We start from the raw sequence: 6,000 nt of genomic DNA, 5'->3' as shown, positions 1-6,000 counted from the left end.
TTTTTCCACGATTGGAAACCCGCAAAGCTGAGCAGCTTTAAAGTCGGGATCGCTGAAGAAGAAGAGCGCGCTTCTTCTTCAGCCTTATAACAACGGCTTAAGAAAAAGTTACGGGAATGAACTATCCAGTTGCAGAGGCGCCACTTAGGCCACCCGTGGAAATTAGAGGCTAAGAGGCGAGCGTGGGGCATCTCCCTCTCTCTCTCTCTTATCGAGACTCGTTTCGTGCAAGAGTTTGAAGCGCGCCAAAAGAAACTGCAAGCGGCCACACTCTCTCTCGCGCGCACTTCACCTGGCTGCCTTTAAAGGGTCGTTTAGGGCCACGCCGGGCGCATGCGCGCGGCGGCTGTGTCTCCGGCCGCGCCGCTCTGGTCCAGGCTTGTGCCGCCGCTCGGCCGGCTGTTAGGAAGAGGCGTCCGCGCGCTCCGCCGCCACCTGACAGAAGAAGAAGAAGAAGCTTGACGGAAAGGGCGAGTTTGGGGGGGGGGGGAAAGCGCGCGCTCAGCCGAACGCACGGACGCCTATGGAAGAAGGCGCTTCTTCCCCCCCACCCCAACCCCTCCGGTGCATTTCCTTTCAAAGCCGCTCTCCTGCCGCGCCTCGGGCGAGGTAAGAAGCTTCGAGCGGGACGGACGGTTCGCGCGCCGGGCTCGAGTGTCAAAGCGGAAAAAGCCCTTTGGGCTCGGCGGGGATGGTAAAAAAAAAAAAAAAAAAGTGTCTCGGTTCGGCCGCGAAGTTTGAGCGGTCCTTGAGTCGCTCAAGGGGGCGGCGGGTCTGTGTGTGTGTGTGTGTGTGTGTGTGTGTGCGCCTTTTTGCCTGCGGAACTGAGGCACCCCACCCCCCCACACCTCCGTTTTGTCATTTCAGAGGCGCTTATTCGTACGTACCGCCTGGCCTGTGGCAAAAAAAAAAAAAAGGAAAAGGGCGACTCGAGGCGGTTTAAGAAATCAAACTTGTATTTATTTGATTGGCACTTCCTACAGAATCGGTGTTGGTAGGTATGTGGGGCCCACGGGCAAGTGCCCATCGTCATTAAAGACAGCCCGCGGACGGAGCGAGCCGCTTGAGGCGAGCCTTTAGAGAAGCCCGAGCAGCAGCGTCTCGGAAGCGGCAGCCACATCAGCAGCAGGTTTGCTGAAGAGGCGAGCTTTTCCCAATCCAGGCTGCTGACCGCGCGTTGTTTTGGGCATCTGGGAGGCGACAGCAGCAGCAGCAGCAGCAGGTTTGCTGAAGAAGGGCATCTTCCTTTGGAAACAAACTACTGGGTTTGTGTGTGTGTTTGTGTGTAAAAGCTGCTTCCCTTCATTGCTCGTGTAGAGAAGTAGCCTGGCGTGTTTTAGAGCCAAGGCTTGCCAGCTGGGTGAAATGGAGCGCGGGTTCTCTGCATGCAGGCACCACAATTTCCATCCTCTTCCCCTCAGGATCTCCTTCAGTTCAGTTTCACTGTTGCAGACAGATGTGAGGTTGTGGAAGAGCTGTTTTTCTCGGTTTCTCTAAGTAGGTCAAGGTTTTAGGAGCTGGCACAAACTATCCGGGGACGTTGAAAAGTATGCGGGCAACAAATGACTTGTCTTCCTCCGCTGAGTTAAACAGTGATCCACTGTTCGATCCGCTGAGTTAAACAGCAATCCACCAGGGCTTGAGCTGGGAGAACTATACTAGCCTAGGTTGGCTCCCCTAACCGATGATCCGCTTCTTGTCACAACAGCCATAATGCCAGTGTGAGTGGTGCTGCCCTTATTTGCAGGGCACAGGGCATGGGTTGCTGGCTTCCTTCCCTCTTCTTTTCCTTTCCCTTCCCTGATACCAATTGTCACTCATCTGTGGGAAAGTACCGCCAGTCACTTTCCTTAATCTGAGATGGAACTGGAGTGCATCTGGATTTTGACAGATGGCTAGACTGGTTTATTTATTTACTTTTTATTTAATCAATTTCCAAAGCACCCATCACACTTGCATGCCTTTGGGTGATTTACAATTTTTTTAAAAAAAACCAATAACACCTGCTTGGTTTAGAAATCTGTAAGAACTTTGCTCTGGGTTTAAGAGTTTTATTTGGCTGCGTTCTTCTGGAATGGGGCTATTCTAGAATAACAGTACTATTTTGAATAGTGTTCTCTTCTGGAATAGTGGTAAATGTTTCTGAAATGAGCCCTATTACTGATGGGTTTGTGTTGAATATGGGTGTAGCACTATTCCAGAGGAGTACTAAACCCAGGTTCAGAAAGAATCCCAAATGACAGCTGATAGACACAGAGATGTGCTGTAAAGCAGCAGATGGAACTCACACTGGCTCTCTCTTTTGTACTTCACAAAACAGCCAACCTGCCTCTGCCACCTCTGGTCAGTGCCGTGTTCAGATTTTTGAGCTGTGGATTAAGAGACCTGATAAGTATAAAAAACAGAGCCCAGTTTGAAAGGCCCAAATTCTACTACTGCCCAAAAAGGATAGGAGAGGAAAGGCACACCTGTCCCAGCTTAAAGTGGTTAGTAGGATGATTTTCCACATCAATCACATAGTCTGCAAAGCTGGCCAGGTTCACCCATGACAAAATGTTGCGGTTTTTTGCTTGCTTAAAAGGGAAAATTCTGTTTAACATGGCTCCTAAGCTTGAACCATTTATAGCTAAGGATGACTGTAGTTGTTGGTTTAGGATGAGTTGGAAGTGCTGTAATAACTTGAGGATATGTCAGTAGAAAGAGGTTGCTGGGGCATATTTATGCCATAGTTAAGTGCAGATGGACCCTTAGATTTAAAACTCCTTACTTGGAAAAGTTCTATAGGCTTTTGGTCTTCATGTTGAAAGAGATACGGATTTAATTGTTCTGTTGGCCTTATGTATCTCTGTTGCTTTATAAAAAGCTTTGGCACTTCTTGAAAAGGGGAATTTCTTCAGCCTGCTTGAAGAAATCATCCTTGATTTGATTACACAACAGAGGAGTTCATATGTATATGCATTGTAGTCTAAAGGTTTTACCTAGACCAGATCTTCAAATCACAGGGCATACAACAAGTTTATGTAAAACATTTTGAATTGTTAAGGATTTGAGTTTAAACTTTTTTTTTCAAGTTCAATATGACTCCTAAACTTGAGCCATTCTCATTCTGAGCTGAAAGCATCTGTTTCAAATTTAGATGAGAGCAGTATCAAGTTTGAACTGGTAAAAATAATATATTGCAAATATGAGATATTTTCAATTGCAGAAATATTTTCTATTCTTTTAACACCCAATCCTTAAGGAACTTTCCTGAAAGTTAGTCCAGGTATTTTGATGTTCTAAGCTTTCGAATGTGTAAGGCACAATAGCAAATAAAAATATGATTCTTAGAACTATGTGCACTATTCAAAATGAGTATGTTAAGGCTAACAGGAAACCAGAGAAATATGAAAGTTTTGGAAATATGTCCCTCAAACGTTTAATTAAGAGCCTTGGTAGTACAGTGTTTAAGGCACCCTGTTATTAAGCTGGTTATTAAGACCAGCTGCCTGCAATTACTGCAGGTTCGAATCTCGCCAAGGCTCAAGGTTGACTCAGCCTTCCATCCTTTCTAAGGTAGTTAAATTGAGGACCCAGTTGTGGGGGCAATAAGCTGACTTTGTATAAATATACAAAAGGATGAAGGCTATTGCTGAGCACATTGTAAGCCGCCCTGAGTCTCCGGAGAAGGGCAGCATATAAATCAAATAAAAAAAAAAAAAAAGAAACATGAAAATGTGAGTGCTTGTTGAGGACTATCATCCAGATACAGTATGTCTATGTGAACATGACTGTAAATTTTTTATAAAGAAATGAAGCAGCAATTAACTTTTGTGAGATTATTCTGTGATAATGTTTTTAAAAAGTGTTCTAAAATCCACTAATTCATAAATAGCCCCAATGTAAAGCTATTTACCCGCTTGGAACTGTGCTGTTAAGGAAAGCCTGAAGGTAATGGAGGATTTGTAACCTTATTATAAATTGAATAGCGTGAATGTGGGTAGCAACCCATTTGTTGACAAAAAATTCAGGATAAATTTAGAAATAATTTATATTGATGTAACTGATACATGTTTTATTTTGAATTCACTTTGATCTATCTGATTTATGAATAGGGGAAGAAGAGGTGAAATAAACTATCAATTTTATGCAGGTATTTTTTAGATGAGTTTACTGGAATGAATCTATCTATCTATCTATCTATCTATCTATCTATCGTGGCGTGGCTTACTAAATGTAATATTAATTTATACATTTTGTATGCGTAAACTAAACATTAACCATAGAATTGCAGAGTCAGTAGTGCTAGAAACAGTGTAGAATTCTCAGGTTGAATGCTGTGGGTGAGAAGCACAAATCATAGGATAAAAGGTATTACAGCATGCTGTCTCCCTGGATCCCTGCCTAGAAAACATCTGGCTAGTAAGCAATTATAGCACATGAACTTCCGGACACCACTTTAGTTAATTACTCAAACAAAACTATAAATGCTCTTCTTTCTTTTAGTTAATACAATTATTTTAAAGTTACAAATATGTAAGAAATGTTCATTAGCATGTTGGGTATTTCCCATTCTTTAGGTAGTATATTTATTCAAATGCTGTATGAATGCTGAGTCCATTATTATGACTAATTTTATTTCTGTTTCAAAGATGCATAATTGATAATTAAAGATATGGGTTTGCAAGAAGACACAGAGAATTTAAATAGCAATGTGATGGAACTATAAATTTAAATGGGGAAAAGGCTAAATAATGATCTGTGTAAGGATGACATCATCTATTTCATATAAGAAGGTCAGGCAAATGTTAGTGAGATAGCTTACCAAAATAAAGACTTGAGTAAATTAAGTTGAAAAAGTTTATTGATTCTTCTTCTGCTACTTCATTTACAAAATAGAAGTGTGTGTCAAATTGACTGGATCTCTTATAATTCTTCAGGTAGATTTGCAAATTAGTTGTTAGTAAAAAGGTAATTGTTAGTTACCTTTTTTAGTAATATTTCATTAAAATAGTCTGGAAAGAAAACCCACCAATTGTTTTAAATGAATTCTAAAAGTATGAGAGAAATGAAAATAATGCTGGAACTGTGATACCTTTCTTTTCTTCTGAGTAAATAACATTGGGCTGATCTTAGTATCCTAATGGGAATATGTTAGAAATCATTTTTTACTGAACCTTTGCTAGCATTAGCTAATTTCTCCAACACACATTTTAAAGTGATGTTTGTGAAACTGTATGTTGTTCAAAACGAATCTGTTTATTAAAGTAAGGATGGTTTCACTAGTGACAAATACAGTAATTCTAAGTTATAAAATCATGATAGTATAATATAAATTATGTAAAAGAACATCTGTCTAGCTATTTTCTATTTTTAGTTAGAAAAGAGAGGGATCTTATGGAGGCTGTACATAAATTAGAGAAAAAGTTTGGAAATAAATGTCACAGTGTGACTGCGAACTAATGTTAATTATAGTCAACATACTTCATCTTTAGAAAGTAACAAACATAAGATGTAAAATGTAAAAATCAGTCATTTTTTGGAAAGCATACTTTTTTCATCCATTTCTGTTTTTGGATTCCAAAATTATCATTCAATCTCAAATCACAATGGCACTTCTTCCTATTATACCTTCTGCATCACACTCCCAGATTTGCTCTATAAACTCATCCAAATATTCTGTATACATTTTTGGCACACCTAGAAGGCTTCACAGGAAATTTGTTCACTCAACAGTTGGCAGATGGACATCCTTGGATTCCAAACATTAAACATGGCTTTGCCAGGAATATGAAGGTAATAAATTCAGTAAATTAATGACAAAAATTTATAAACTGATTTTTCATGTAATGTCACAGTAATTTCAGATGGCAAAATCAGTAGCATGAAATTAAGCTTAGATAGGGCAATATCCAAGAAATTCTGGAGACCATTTCACTATATTCAGATAATTCAATTTCAAAAAGTACTCATTAGTCTTTCTTCCAGTAACAAAGACTTGGAGAAGACTTGTAAATTATA

General features: G+C 40.4%; 1 protein-coding gene across 1 annotated transcript in view; it reads left to right on the top strand.

The window, feature by feature from the left end:
- The first annotated feature begins 363 nt into the window (after window positions 1-363).
- ZNF385B (zinc finger protein 385B) overlaps window positions 364-6,000 on the top strand; it is a 267,317-nt gene continuing 261,680 nt past the window's right edge. The window contains exon 1 of the mRNA XM_034428666.3: window positions 364-609. The gene's annotated coding sequence lies outside the window, so the exon portion shown is untranslated. The remainder of the gene's footprint in view (window positions 610-6,000) is intronic.

Source organism: Pantherophis guttatus, chromosome 1, assembly GCF_059756535.1.
Source record: "Pantherophis guttatus breed Tessera chromosome 1, ASM5975653v1, whole genome shotgun sequence".
In the NCBI taxonomy this organism is placed as follows: Eukaryota; Metazoa; Chordata; class Lepidosauria; order Squamata; family Colubridae; genus Pantherophis; species Pantherophis guttatus.
Note: the sequence above shows the minus strand (reverse complement) of the source record. Positions and strands in the feature narration are given on the sequence as shown.